This window comes from Bufo bufo, chromosome 5 (assembly GCF_905171765.1).
Source record: "Bufo bufo chromosome 5, aBufBuf1.1, whole genome shotgun sequence".
In the NCBI taxonomy this organism is placed as follows: domain Eukaryota; kingdom Metazoa; phylum Chordata; class Amphibia; order Anura; family Bufonidae; genus Bufo; species Bufo bufo.
In genome coordinates this window covers 525,356,969-525,372,964 of record NC_053393.1, presented here as the reverse complement: position 1 = coordinate 525,372,964, position 15,996 = coordinate 525,356,969, and the positions used below count along the sequence as shown (strand labels likewise).

The 15,996-nt window shown below is 47.2% G+C and overlaps 1 protein-coding gene and 1 long non-coding RNA gene across 4 annotated transcripts in view; one reads left to right on the top strand and one right to left on the bottom strand.

Moving 5' to 3' along the window:
- Nucleotides 1-15,996, bottom strand: part of CDK14 (cyclin dependent kinase 14) — a 547,646-nt gene that overhangs the window by 177,781 nt on the left and 353,869 nt on the right. The gene's annotated exons all lie outside the window — the stretch shown is intronic.
- LOC121000604 lies at nt 843-13,095 on the top strand. The gene is made up of 3 exons (XR_005778868.1): nt 843-931; nt 2,585-2,588; nt 13,085-13,095. It is a non-coding gene; the product is annotated as an uncharacterized LOC121000604 (long non-coding RNA).

Sequence of the window (15,996 nt, the reverse complement as noted above, 5' to 3'; positions counted from 1 at the left end):
TGCAATCCCAAAAAGGAGCGGCCCCCAAGTGCCCTCTCTGTAGTGGTAGTTCACTTCGGTCACTGCTCTAATCACTTCTATGGGACTGGTGCAACCAGCGCTCCCTCTGTCCTAAAGGAATTAATGAAGTGGTGGACCGGCATGCGCTCTACTACTCCACTCAGAGTGGGGACTCGGGGACCCCTCAATCTTGGGAATGATGGGGGTCCCAGCTGTCGAGCCGCTCGTAATACGCTATTAAGAATAAATCCTGGATTGACTTACTTTTAAATTCTGACCTCACCCCACCAGATCTGTAAGCAGAGGTGTACCTACCTGTTCCTCGCCACTCCTGCTCCTTGGTCATTGGCTATCTTCACTGCATGTAAACTTCTGAAACGGACAGGGTCACATGCACCACTGCAGCCAATGACTGGTCCCAGCAGTGGTACGTCCACAAGCGGCGTGTCACTGCTGGGTCATGTACCACTTGGAGACACGTCACTGCTGAGGCCAGTGGTGGATGTGACCTCGTCCTAGCTATAAATTTAAAGGGGTTATCTGCGATTTTATTACCGATGACCTAACCTGTGGATAGGCCATCAGTAATCTGATCAGTGGAGGTCCGACATTCAGGACCCCCGCCCAATCAGTTGTTTGAGAAGGCACCGTTGCTCGCAGTAGCGCAGCGAGCAACTCTCAGCTTTTGCTAAGCCAGTGACGACCACCATCGGTCACTCAGTCCCACAGAAGTGAATGGGATTTAGCTGCGATACCAAGTACGGTCGATATACAACGTACTCCGCTGTGCTTGGGTGCTTGGTGAGCAGAGAGAAGGCCACGGTGCTCAGAGGAGTATTGATGCCTTCTCAAACAGCTGATCGGTGGCGGTCCTGGGCGTCTGACCCTCACCAATTAGATATTGATGACCTATCCTAAGGATAGGTCATCAGTAGTAAAATCTCGGTGCAGTGAAGACAAGGACACAGCCGAGTGGTGGGGACCAGGTAAGTATGCTTCCCTCCACAGATCCAGCGGGGTAGGGTGTCATTTAAAGAAGACCTTTCACCGATCCTGACATTGTGAACTAAGTATCATGACATATACAGCGGCGCCCAGGGATCTCACTGCACTTACTATTATCCCTGGGCGCCGCTCCGTTCTCCCGTTATGTCCTCCGGTATGTTCGGGGACTTGGTTATAGTAGGCGGAGTCTGCCCTTGTTCTGCTGGGTGTCTCCTTCTCCTAGGCTGTAGCGCTGGCCAATCGCAGCGCAGAGCTCACAGCCTGGGAGAAAAAAACCTCCCAGGCTGTGAGCTCTGCGCTGCGATTGGTCAGCGCTACAGCCTAGGAGAAGGAGACGCCCAGCAGAACAAGGGCAGACTCCGCCTACTATAACCAAGTCCCTGAACATACCGGAGGACATAACGGGAGAATGGAGCGGCGCCCAGGGATAATAGTAAGTGCAGTGAGATCCCTGGGCGCCGCTGTATATGTCATGATACTTAGTTCACAATGTCAGGATCGGTGAAAGGTCCTCTTTAAGTCAAATCCTGGAAGAACCCTTTAAGGTGCCCTTCATTAGCTGTTAGCGATCTCTCTGGACTGCCCCATACATATACATTCTCAGCAGAATGCATTAGCATGTTCAATGAAGGGAGAAGTGAAGGATGATGCCAGAGATCTCTAGTGGCTTATCTCCTGGGAGAAGAAAGGATCGGGCACTGAAATTCAAAGCACCAAACATCATCTGTCAGTGGAGAGTCAGAAGCACCCCATACACATTAGACTGTTGGCCGGTCCATAAAACAGCAGGTTCGGTTGATAATAGTCTAATTATGGGGGCTTTTAGGAGTCCAGTGGGAGGTCCTAGTCAGTGATTGACATCTACCTTTGTATGCACACTCACCAAATGAGGCCGCCCACTGGACTCCTAAACCGAAAAATGTTTTAGATTAAGTTTTACTGACTCTTGTCTCGCAAACTGTATGTCAGTCTGCTCAGCTCCTCCTGCTCTATAACACGCGGCCTGCAGATTCCCGATAAGACGGGCTGGATAATATGGATGCACTCTAATAGTGGCAACATTAAAGGCGACCTGTCACCTCTCCTGACATATATGTTTTAGCATTCCCTGTGTAATAACAATTCTGGAGCATCTTTACAAGTAAATCTACGGTGTACCGATCCTCAGTCATTGCTACTAGAAGTTCATGAATGAATTGCTAACTGGATGTTACCAGTTGGGGACTGTACACCGTCAACACTGAGCGGATAGTCTCAAACTGTGCAGGGACACACCCCTAACTGGTAACACCCAGTTAGCAATTCATTCATAAACTTCTAGCAGGACGGCACAACCTGAAATATACTGTACATGTCAGGAGAGGTGACAGACAGGTGCTCTTTAAATGCCTTTATCAGGTGGGTGTCAGGTAGGATGTCCCTAACCACCAGCAGGCTGGGTGTAGAGGGTTCAAAAAAAGACCGGTGTCAGGTTACTTTTTTTGTTAGTTTTTTTGTTTGTTTGTTTTTATAGCCCTGACCCTGCATGGCCGTACGAAAATGGGGTTCCTGGTCTTGGAAAACCCCTTTAAGCTCAAAGCTATGTCAACAGTTGGTCTACTGAAGCTGAAGGTCCTGCCCCAAAACAGCTCCCGACTCATTCTGCTCTTCCCTCAGCCATTGGTACAGAGCAAGAAGAAAAGTGGGGCTGCTGAATTAGGAAGCTGTTCACACAGTCACCTCACTTCCGGATGTTTTTGACAGTTCCAGCATTTTCCACGGAGCATAGTTTCCAACTGTCCTGAATTTGCAGGGACTATCCCGGAAGATTTGGGCTATCCTTGGCTGAAAATGGGCAGCGCTGACAATTACACCGCCCATAAGTGGGTGTTTGGAGTTGGGGACGTTCCCATGGGTGGGGTTTAGCTGCCCCAAGGAATTGTGGGGGTCCCTGTCCTCAGTACTGGGGGGTGTCAAGTATCTTTTACAAATTTTTAAGTTGAATTAAATATATATTTTAACATTGACACTTTTCCTTGGTTTCTGCGTTAACTTAGTCTAACAAAACTTCCAAAGGTGACAACAACCACTAATGGCTGCCATGACACACCAGTGGTTGTCGCTCAGCTCCTGTCAGATACATAACTCTCCATCCACTTCCAGTATTGTAGGTTCTCCTATTACTATGGCTCTGGCAAATTTATTAGAACTATCAAAAGGAAGAACTGTCTATCTATATGCCACAGCAACCAATCACAGCGCAGCTTTCATTTTACCAGAGCAGTTTAAGAAATTAAAGCTGGGCTGTGATTGGCTGCTAGGGGCAACAAAGAAAGCTTTTCTTTCTGGCAGTTTGAGGCCTAGTTTGAGGCCTAGGAGTGTTCCTAATCAGTGATGGCCCGTTCGTAGTGTTCGCCAGCGAACACATGCGGGCTGCCATCTTGACTCACAAGTCCGGCGATGCACAGGTAAGCCCTTACCTGTGCCGCGAGCCGGTCTGAAACAAATGCGGTCACCGGGAGCAGGCGGTCACCGAGAACAGCCGCCAGGGGCCTTCATCGGGCTGTTCTCGGAACTGCCTGCTCCCGGTGACCGCATTTGTTTCAGACCGGCTAGCGGCACAGGTAAGGGCTTACCTGTGCATCGCCGGACTTGTGAGTCAAGATGGCAGCTCGCATGTGTTCGCTGGCGAACACTGCGAACTGGCCATCACTGTTCCTAATCAAATATCGAGCGAAATAAGCTCCGCCCTGACAGGAGAGTGTCTCATACTGTGCTGTAACGCGTGGAACGGTGAGTAGACATATGAAAAAGAGAAAGTTTTTTGAATTTACAACCAATACTGCCCTCAGTAAGTAATGCTGCACCCACTGCTGTGATCTATGGGGACTCCTGGAGTGGTCCTTTAAGGGCCCATTCACACGTCCGTAATTTGGGTCCGCATTCGTTCCGCAATTTGCGGACCCATTCACTTTCAATTGGGCTGGAACGGATGTGAATCCGCATTTTCGGGATCCGCATCCGCATTTTCGGGATCAGCATCCGTTTTTTCAGGATCCGCAATTCTGTTCCTGAAAAAAATAGAACATTTCCTATTCTTGTCCGCAATTGCGGACCAGAAAAGGCATTTTCTATTATAGTGTCTGTGATGTGCGGTCCTCAAATTGCGGATCGCACATTTCAGGTGTCCGTGTTTTGCGGATCCGCAAAACAATTACGGACGTGTGAATGGACCCTAAAGGATCTTTTTTTTTATATATTTTTTTACATTTTCTTTGTAATAAAAATATATATATACAGGGAGTGCAGAATTATTAGGCAAGTTGTATTTTTGAGGATTAATTTTATTATTGAACAACAACCATGTTCTCAATGAACCCAAAAAACTCATTAATATCAAAGCTGAATATTTTTGGAAGTAGTTTTTAGTTTGTTTTTAGTTTTAGCTATTTTAGGGGGATATCTGTGTGCGCAGGTGACTATTACTGTGCATAATTATTAGGCAACTTAACAAAAAACAAATATATACCCATTTCAATTATTTATTTTTACCAGTGAAACCAATATAACATCTCAACATTCACAAATATACATTTCTGACATTCAAAAACAAAACAAAAACAAATCAGTGACCAATGTAGCCACCTTTCTTTGCAAGGACACTCAAAAGCCTGCCATCCATGGATTCTGTCAGTGTTTTGATCTGTTCACCATCAACATTGCGTGCAGCAGCAACCACAGCCTCCCAGACACTGTTCAGAGAGGTGTACTGTTTTCCCTCCTTGTAAATCTCACATTTGATGATGGACCAGAGGTTCTCAATGGGGTTCAGATCAGGTGAACAAGGAGGCCATGTCATTAGATTTTCTTCTTTTATACCCTTTCTTGCCAGCCACGCTGTGGAGTACTTGGACGCGTGTGATGGAGCATTGTCCTGCATGAAAATCATGTTTTTCTTGAAGGATGCAGACTTCTTCCTGTACAACTGCTTGAAGAAGGTGTCTTCCAGAAACTGGCAGTAGGACTGGGAGTTGAGCTTGACTCCATCCTCAACTCGAAAAGGCCCCACAAGCTCATCTTTGATGATACCAGCCCAAACCAGTACTCTACCTCCACCTTGCTGGCGTCTGAGTCGGACTGGAGCTCTCTGCCCTTTACCAATCCAGCCACGGGCCCATCCATCTGGCCCATCAAGACTCACTCTCATTTCATCAGTCCATAAAACCTTAGAAAAATCAGTCTTGAGATATTTCTTGGCCCAGTCTTGACGTTTCAGCTTGTGTGTCTTGTTCAGTGGTGGTCGTCTTTCAGCCTTTCTTACCTTGGCCATGTCTCTGAGTATTGCACACCTTGTGCTTTTGGGCACTCCAGTGATGTTGCAGCTCTGAAATATGGCCAAACTGGTGGCAAGTGGCATCTTGGCAGCTGCACGCTTGACTTTTCTCAGTTCATGGGCAGTTATTTTGCGCCTTGGTTTTTCCACACGCTTCTTGCGACCCTGTTGACTATTTTGAATGAAACGCTTGATTGTTCGATGATCACGCTTCAGAAGCTTTGCAATTTTAAGAGTGCTGCATCCCTCTGCAAGATATCTCACTATTTTTGACTTTTCTGAGCCTGTCAAGTCCTTCTTTTGACCCATTTTGCCAAAGGAAAGGAAGTTGCCTAATAATTATGCACACCTGATATAGGGTGTTGATGTCATTAGACCACACCCCTTCTCATTACAGAGATGCACATCACCTAATATGCTTAATTGGTAGTAGGCTTTCGAGCCTATACAGCTTGGAGTAAGGCAACATGCATAAAGAGGATGATGTGGTCAAAATACTCATTTGCCTAATAATTCTGCACGCAGTGTATATATATATATATATATATATATATATTTTAAATATGCATGTGACTATTCTATGCAACACCAGATAATTGAGTGGCCTCCAATTTATGTATCCTTGATTCCCTTTAAGACGCCTTATAATAATGGTTTCAAACAATTGTGTCCAAAGGGGTTATATAACATTAGATTGACATAGTCACTTTCTTCCAGAAACAGCACCGCTCTTTGCAGTTCAGTATAGCTGCTGACTGTCCCGAATTTGCAGGTACTGTCCCTAATTTTCGGAAATTCAGGCTGTCCCAGACCAAAAATGCATGGGGCTAATGTAACTCCTGCCCATAGATGGGCAGTCCTGGTGAGTTCTGGGCATTCTTGTTGGTAAGTATGGTTCGGCGACATCGAAGTGAATCATCCTGAGCTGCAATACCAGGCACGGCCTACAAACATGAGGGGCGCTGTTTCTGTAATCTCATATTTGCCAACTCTACGGGAAGATCTGCGAGGCTCCCGGTTGGCAAATCTCCCGGGCACAGTATGAAAAGCAGGCATCCTTGTACTGTAACGGTATGTGGCGCCGGGTTTCTGCATCAATCCTGGTGCCCCAAGTGCATTGGGGGGTGCAAGGTGCCATACGAAGATGTGATGCAAAAAAAATGGGTGGTGCACCATATAAAGAGGGTGGGGCAACACATAAAGGGGGTGTGTCACCATATAAAGCAGGTGGGGCAACACATAAAGGGGGCGTATCAACATATAAAGCAGGTGGGGCAACACATAAAGGGGGCGTGTTACCATATAAAGCAGGTGGGGCAACACATAAAGGGGGCGTGTCAACAGCCGCAAACTTTCATGTGACGCACTGATCATTTTTCCGCAAGCCAACTTTCTACTGGAGAAATGAGAAATCTCCATGTAACATCGTCCTCCGAGGCACCATATAGCGGGGACCGCCACATCCAATTAGGACTAATAACGTCTCCACCTTTCCTGTCAACGTCAATATAAACGACCCATCGTCCCGCCATTGGCATGATGGCTCATAACTCCTGCTTCTGGACCCGTGACTAGGATCTGATGGATTCTGTATGAGGATTCTCCTAGATGACTTAGGCCTAATGCACACGACCATTGTTGTGTTCCGTTCCGCAAAATGGGGTTCCGTTGTTCCGTGATCCGTTTCCGTTTTTGTTTCCGTGTCTCTGCCTTTAATTTTGGAGGATCACCAGACATGAAGGAAAGTAAAAAAAAAAATCTAAGTCAAGTTTGGCATGCAAATGATAGGAAAAAAACGGACGCGGACGGCCATCTTGTGTGCCTCCGCGTTTTTTCACGGTCCCATTGACTTGAATGGGTCCGCGAACCGTTTTCCGTGAAAAAAATAGGACAGGTTATATTTTTTTGACGGACTGGAACCGCGGATCACGGACGCGGATGGCAAACGGTGCATTAGCCGAGTTTTCAACGGACCCATTGAAAGTCAGAACGGAACAACGGACACGGAATAAAACAACAGTCGTGTGCATGAGGCCTAAATGAGATCTCTCCCAAACATCATTATCTGCCTAATAAATAGGCTATCTCTCTTTTTTTTTGACAGCCTTGTGTCAAGGACAGGTTCAAAAAGAAGAGAATTTCGGCTGAAATCACAAGTGAGCTTATTAGCGGAGCGCTGAAGGAGCTGCTGCTCTGCTGTGAGAATTGAAAAAAGAAGAAGTGCTTGCATTTTAAGTAACACTAAATAAGAGATTTTTTTTCTTTCATCAGCCTCAGGAGCTGCTGTTCCCGTGCAGTGGATTTCAGCGGCTCCTCCCGGCAGCGGAAGGTGGGCGGCGAGAGACCCCTAATGTCCAGCCGGGTATTGCAGAGTCGGGTCACTGTGCTGTCATTTTATGCCTCTGCTCAACCAAAACAGTAAAGCTTTGTACCCCCGTAGCCAAAAAATGTAACCGCGTCACTATGGGCCTGTTAATAAAGAGCCGTGCCCTCTCCTGAGACCTATAGGATCACCCCTATAATAACCATTCTGCAGCCTCCGTTCTTATGTCTCTATGGGGTGTAATAACTCTATTATTCCAACTAGAAGTTTATGAATTAATTGGCAGCAATCTGCTTTTCTGTCTGTTAACAGAGGTGGATGATGTTAACAGTTGGGCGGGAGTGATCCCTCACAGTCACAGCTCCATTCACACGTCCGCAATTTCGTTCCGCATTTTGCGGAATGGAATTGCGGGCCCATTCATTCCTATGAGGCAGGACGATGTGCTGCCCGGACACGGAATTGCGGATCTTCCGGGTCCGCATTTCCGTTCTGCAAAAAAATAGAACATATTCTATAAGTGCCGGCAATGTGCGGTCCGCACATTGCCGCTTTCCGTGTTTTTCGGATCTGCGGCTCCGTGGATCCGCAAAACACGTTGCGGACGTGTGAATGGAGCCATAAGGCCTCTTTCCGACTAACGTTTTTTTTTTTCGTTTTGCGATGCGTTTTTTTGCGTTCCATATACGGAACCATTCATTTCAATGGTTCCGCAAAAAAAACAGAATGTACTCCGTATGCATTCCGTTTCCGTATTTCCGTTTTTCCGTTCCGTTGAAAGATAGAACATGTCCGATTATTGCCCGCAAATCACGTTCCGTGGCTCCATTCGAGTCAATGGGTCCGCAAAAAAAAAACGGAACACATACGGAAATGCATCCGTATGTCTTCCGTATCCGTTCCGTTTTTGCGGAACCATCTATTGAAAATGTTATGCCCAGCCCAATTTTTTTCTATGTAATTACTGTATACTGTATATGCCATACGGAAAAACGGAAACAAAAAAACGGAACGGAAACACAACAGAAACAAAAAAAAGGAACAAAGGATCCGTGAAAAAAGAAACGGCAAAACACTGAAATAGCCATACGGTCGTGTCAAAGAGGCCTAACAATGGCAGCACAGATTGGATAGTGTCAGACTGTGCAGGGACACAATGCCTTGCAGGACTAGCTCAGCTGAATGTATTGATACCTTTCACTTAGTGAGCCGTTGTTTCATTCTGGAGAAAAAAATTACTTTTTAACCAATATGCAAATGAGTAGTTAAGTGCATCAAGGGCGGGCCCAAGCCACTCTGTGCACCCCTGTTCCTTTTCCCTCTCCTTCCTGATTCCCAAGGTGAGGTTCCTACATAGTCATCTTGCCTGGCCCTGTTAATCAAGAAGGATTGGGAGGAGCTGGCAGAGGAAGCAGTAGGAGCAAGGGTGCACCGAGTGGGTTAGACCCTCCCTCAGTGCACTTAACTGCTCATTTGCATATGATGAAATTAACTCTTTTCTCCAGATTGGAGAAAATGCTGGAATGCCTCTTTAAAAGCTGTTGGATACCTCTGGCGGCGGCTTATCTGACTAAGAACAAAAGGATCGACCATGTTGAAATCCAACATGTCTGACCCTTCTTTTCTCCAACATCATCTGTCATTGGAGAGTCAGGACACACATGATGGTGGATGACCGATCCTGCCAATATTAGCTGATTATGTAGCATTTAATCTAATGGGTAACTGAATATCTAGGGCTGTGATGGCTAACCTCCGGCACTCCAGCTGTGGGAAAACTACGACTCCCAAGATGCACACTTGCTTGGCTGTTCTCAGAACTCCATAGAAATGAATGGAGCATGCTGGGAGTCGTAGTTTCACCAGTGCCGGAGGTTAGTCATCACTGGGGTATTCGTTTTGATATTTCGCTGTGGGAAATTTACTATTAAACTGATTTCAGCCGTTGACTCTGTATTTCAGTGTGAGTTGCGATGTGTGGTCTGCCCAGATGCCAGCTGACATTTTTGTTGGCACTGCCTATAAGACACAGAACAAAGAGGTCTGTCTTCCCAATGGTGGTTGAGCGGCTTCGTCCACGTCTGCCGTCACGTGAGGTTCGCTCTCATCATAAGGAGCTGCTGACATTCACTGGAGATTCCCAGACGCTATTAAAAATTATTGTGAGACAGAGATTTTCTGGAGACTCCTACTCGGCATCCAACTAATTTCATTTAGTAATCAGTGAAAGTGTCTGTACAAGTCAGGAGGACGACGAGGCTGGGGAGATGGCTTCTTAATTCATTGACTCATATGGGTCACGTAGTGTTAAAGGGGCTTCCCATATAGAGGAGGGCACATTACGCATTCACCCTATAATACATTATTTATTATCCGGGGGGAGGGGCTACAGATTATATACAATATGTTCAAGTGATATTATTATAACGAAGTGGATGTGAATCCGCTGGGCCGCTGGTTTGGGGCTAGTATTAAGGGCGTTGCCTAATTAGCCACCCTGATCTTCACCATTGAACCCCTGAACAGGGATCTAAACTCAACTGTAGAGGAACCACCAGACTGTTACCTCTTGGAGCAATCTCTGTTGAAGTGATGGCTGACCCACAGGAGTTGAGAGACACCAGTGCAGAGCACTGAGGCGGGCAGCTCAGGGTTAAGAACAGAGATCAGTCAGCGAAAGGTCAATTCCAGAAGCCAGGTAGAAGTCGGTACATGGAACAGGCAAACAAGCTAACAGCACACTTTTGCTGGAAACCAACGTTCAGTACTAGAACCTATTGCTCAGGCACCCTCCCATACGTGAAGGTGCTGGGAAGAGTAGGGTGCATGTTGGCCCGTTAAGAGATGGAGAAAGCACGCAAGTGCACCCTATGTGAGAAGCAGGCATTAGGCCTCATGCACACGACCGTTGTGTGCACCCGTGGCCGTTGTTCCGTTTTCCGTGATTTTCTGCGGACCCATTGACTTTCAATGGGTCTGTTGAAAACTCGTAAAATGCACCGTTTGTCATCCGCCTCCGTGATCCGTGTATCCTGTCCGTCAAAAAAATAGGACCTGTCCTATTTTTTTGACGGACAACGGTTCACGGACCCATTCAAGTCAATGGGTCCGTGAAAAAACACGGATGCACACAAGATTGCCATCCGTGTCAGTGATCCGTGTCCGTAGGCTACTTTCATACAGACGGATCCGAAGAGCCGTCTGCATAAAAGCTTTTTCAGAGCTGAGTTTTCACTTCGTGAAATCCGACAGTATATTCTAACACAGAGGCGTTCCCATAGTGATGGGGACGCTTCTAGTTAGAATATACTACGAACTATGTACATGACTGCCCCCTGCTGCCTGGCAGCACCCGATCTCTTACAGGGGGCTGTGATCAGCACAATTAACCCCTCAGGTGCCGCACCTGAAGGGGTTAATTGTGTGTATCATAGCCCCCTGTAAGAGATCAGGGGCTGCCAGGCAGCAAGGGGAAGACCCCCCTCCCTCCCCAGTTTTAATTTCATTGGTGGCCAGTGCGGCCCCCCCCCTGGCCCGCCCTCCCTCCCTCTATTGTATTATCATTGGTGGCCAGAGTGCGGCCTCCCCTCCCCCCCCCCGATCATTGGTGGCAGCAGAGAGTTCCGATCGGAGTCCCAGTTTAATCGATGGGGCTCCGATCGGTAACCATGGCAACCAGGACGCTACTGCAGTCCTGGTTGCCATGGTTACTTTGCAAGGTTGCCATGGTTACTTTGCAATATTAGAAGCATCATACTTACCTGCTGCGCTGTCTGTGACCAGCCGGGAGCTCCTCCTACTGGTAAGTGACAGATCATTAAGCAATGCGCCGCACAGACCTGTCACTTACCAGTAGGAGGAGCTCCCGGCCGGTCACAGACAGCGCAGCAGGTAAGTATGATGCTTCTAATATTGCTAAGTAACCGTGGCAACCAGGACTGCAGTAGCGTCCTGGTTGCTATGGTTACTGATCGGAGCCCCAAAACTAGCGATTAAACTGGGACTCCGATCGGAACTCTCCGCTGCCACCAATGATCGGGGGGGGGGGAGAGGGGAGGCCGCACACTGGCCACCAATGATAATACAATAGAGGGAGGGAGGGGGGGGCCGCACACTGGCCACCAATGATAATACAATAGAGGGAGGGAGGGGGGGCCGGGGGGGGCGCACACTGGCCACCAATGATATTCAAACTGGGCAGGGAAGGGGGTCTGCCCCCTGCTGCCTGGCAGACCCTGATCTCTTACAGGGGGCTATGATACGCACAATTAACCCCTTCAGGTGCGGCACCTGAGGGGTTAATTGTGCGGATCACAGCCCCCTGTAAGAGATCGGGTGCTGCCAGGCAGCAGGGGGCAGTCATGTACACACTTCTTAGTATATTCTAACTTGAAGCGTCCCCATCACCATGGGAACGCCTCTGTGTTAGAATATACTGTCGGATATGAATTTTCACGATGTAACTCAAATCCGATGGTATATTCTAACATAGAGGCGTTCCCATGGTGATGGGGGCGCTTCAAGTTAAAATATACCATCGGATTGGAGAAAACTCCGATCCGATGGTATAATAGGGACTCCTGACTTTACATTGAAAGTCAATGGGGGACGGATCCGTTTGCAATTGCACCATATTGTGTCACAACGTCAAACGGATCCGTCCCCATTGACTTGTATTGTAAGTCAGGACGGATCCGTTTGGCTCCGCACGGCCAGGCGGACACCAAAACGACTTTTTCCTTCATGTCCGTGGATCCTCCAAAAATCAAGGAAGACCCACGGAAGGAAAAACGGACACGGATCACGGAACTACGGAACCCGCAAAAAAAAACGGTCGTGTGCATGAGGCCTTAGTCTGCCTGAGAGGATAGTATTGCTCCGTCAGCTGGGACTCCTGGGTAGTTATAGAGCAATACCAGCAGGAACATTACCAGAGCCTTGGAGCGGGTACGAAAGGCTACGGCTATGCCTACCAGCAGGAGAAGAGCAGTCATGGCATGGACCATCGCCGCAACATCTGCATAGAGATCAGTGGTTGGACACTGTAATATTGTAGCACTGGGTCCTGGGTTGCCTTAAAGGGGTTGTCCTGGATTCCCTGGGTTTTTACTTAGCCCCTAACAAAAACCATACTCACCCGGTCCCTGCGACTTCGGTCCTGCACCCCGGCTGCATTCGTCAATCTTCCAATCCCAGGCTTATTAACCTTTGGCCCTGCTGAAGATTGGGTCAAGTGCATTGTCGAAGTGTCCCCAAGTGGCGTGTGACCCAGCAGTGACACATCATCACAGAGGCCAGGCATTGGCTACAGAAGCGCACATAACCCCATCTAAACAAGCTAGGAACCAGGAGATCGCTGAATGCAGCCACTGTGCAGAACTGGAGCAACGGGCACCAAGTGAGTATGATTGTTGTGTTAGGTCAAAAGTACTAGGTGAGCTAAGTAAAAACCCAGGGGATCCTGGACAACCCCTTTAAAAGGTTATTATGGTTATCCCTTAGCCCTAGAATAGGAGATAACTATTAGTTTGGTGGGGGGTGACCGCTGGAACTCCCACTGATCACAAGAACGGGGGGCTGGACCCAGAAATGAATGAACATGAGCCGTGCCACTCCATTCACTCTCTCCAGCAGAGTACAGCGCTCAGCTATTTCCAGCAGTTCCATAGAGATGAGAGCAGCAGACTGGGCCAATGACGAGGCAGGGGGTGTGTCTCTGACTACTTCAGACTCCTTGTACCCAAGCTGTAGTCACAGATCACAACTCTGCCCTAATGCAACGGAGCTAAAAAGCAACCAAGGCAAAAGAGCAGAGGGAAATAAATAGCAGGTGGACATCAGGTATACTGTAGGGTCGAATATATCATTTTTCTTTTCAGGAAAGTCAAGTTAACTGGATCTACTCTTCCCCACCAAATGGTCCAATGACAACCATCTAATAATCCCAATGTGACCTTAAAAGGGGTTGCCCACTATATCCTCAGGATAGGTCATCAATATCTGATCGACAGTGGTCCATCACCCTGCACCCCACTGCTCAGCCTTTCCCAAGAAGCTCCACCGCGCCACCCATTGTGTAGTGGATGCAGGTGGAGAGCCAACGATCAGATACTGATGGCCTAGCTTGAGGATAGTAAAATCCTGGCCATGCCCTTTAATTACCAGCAGACACTAGAGTTAGGGCACAACTCCCAAAAAACACCATTTGTCACTGAGATAAGCATCAATGGATACCTCACAGATCTGCATCACGTGGTGCCCGGATTAATGTTCCCCTGGCATTGCCCACCAAGGGCTTCAACAGTGGCGACTGTTACACATACGCTATTGACTCTGCAGTTAGCACTGATGACTGATGACTTTGCTCTGCAAATGAATACATTCTCTATCAGAGGAGATACTTTTGGCTCTGACAAACTAAATCTGGATTTCTGGGAGGGCTTGTCCGTCGTGTATCTGTGCCCCCCCAAATCAGTAAACACTGAAGAAGAAGGTTCCCTGCCAAAGGCTCTCCTCATTGCTGTATTTCTTTACAAATTCAACTTCTTCCATAATTCAGAAGGCCAGGTACAAACCACGGCTTGTCCTCCTGGTGGAGGGTCTTTACAGACCTACCCGTATTTAAGACGTCTTGTGGCAAAAAAATAAAAAAATTGTGAATTCAGCTTATTCCTTAGGTTTTTTTTTTCTAACCATTCCTTTGGCTTCCTTTTGGCAAGAAGATCTAGAATGCAATTTCCTCCTTCGCTACATTTTCTCATATAGCCCTAGGGAGCTGCGTGTATGTACAATGGCCAGCTTTGACTAACGTCCTAGCCGCAAAACCATCTACTGCCCACCATGCTCTTAGGGTTTGCCTATTCCTTAAATACTTCTCAGCCGCTGACGGCTGGAGGTTCAGAGCTGCGTTTGCTTGTTGAGGACTGCAATTACATAGAAGTGTGAAATTGCTCCAAACAATCGTAAAGTAGGACAGCTTAGCAGCCGCCGAGCCCGTCTGGTTGCTTGTTTGTTTGCTCCTCCAACCACAAAAACATTCACAATGGAAGTAGATGTAGATCTTCAGCTCATGACAGCCCTGTGGGCTACTAGACGTTAAAGGGGTTCTCCAGCCTACAGATATTAATGACCTATCTTCAGGATAGGTCTGAGTATCAGATCAGTGGGGGACTGACACCCAGGGATCACCCAACACCCAACAGTCGCCAACGATCATCTGTTTTGTAGCTGGAGGCAGACAGTGGCCATGCCGAGGTACTAAAACTCAGCTTCCGTTCAAGGGAGTTTCAGAAGGTCAGCAAGAAGTCAGAGCCTTCTGCTTCCACTTTGTCCACTGTCAGGTACCGGCCCGGCGGTCAAAAATAGCTAATCACTTGGGGGGGCAGGTGTTGGACTCCACCGATCTGATATTGATGACGTATCCAAAGGGCAGCAAGAAGTGTCTTAGATTACCAAATGCACATCGGCTAGTCTGAGAAGCGGTGCGACCATCTTGGAATGAGAATAGGCAAATCTGTAGCTGGAAAAATGAAAACGAGGATACCAGGTAAGTTTTCAGTCCGCTCCGCAGGTAACATGATTTTTTTTCCCTGAACCGAAGGGGCGCTTTAACTTTCTCAGATAGTTATGGGTTCATAACCAATATCCTTGTGAGTCGAGGTTTAGTTAGGGCATGGCATTCCCCTCCCCATCGTTTTCAATGGGAAATCCGCACCATGGAAAAGAAAAGATATATGCCCCTTCTTCGCGTGGCTCTGCGTTGACATGCAGGGTAGCACCACCGAATGGGTCTAATCCACAGCATCACTAGCTACAAATCCATGGCTGACATTTAAGGGGTCAGCTTCAGATTTCTCCATTGGATTTCTCAGCAAATATGTGTTGGATTTTTCTGACATGTACTTTGCCATGTGCATACAGGGAGTGCAGAATTATTAGGCAAGTTGTATTTTTGAGGATTAATTTTATTATTGAACAACAACCATGTTCGCAATGAACCCAAAAAACTCATTAATATCAAAGCTGAATATTTTTGGAAGTAGTTTTTAGTTTGTTTTTAGTTTTAGCTATTTTAGGGGGATATCTGTGTGTGCAGGTGACTATTACTGTGCATAATTATTAGGCAACTTAACAAAAAACAAATATATACCCATTTCAATTATTTATTTTTACCAGTGAAACCAATATAACATCTCAACATTCACAAATATACATTTCTGACATTCAAAAACAAAACAAAAACAAATCAGTAACCAATATAGCCACCTTTCTTTGCAAGGACACTCAAAAGCCTGCCATCCATGGATTCTGTCAGTGTTTTGATCTGTTCACCATCAACATTGCGTGCAGCAGCAAC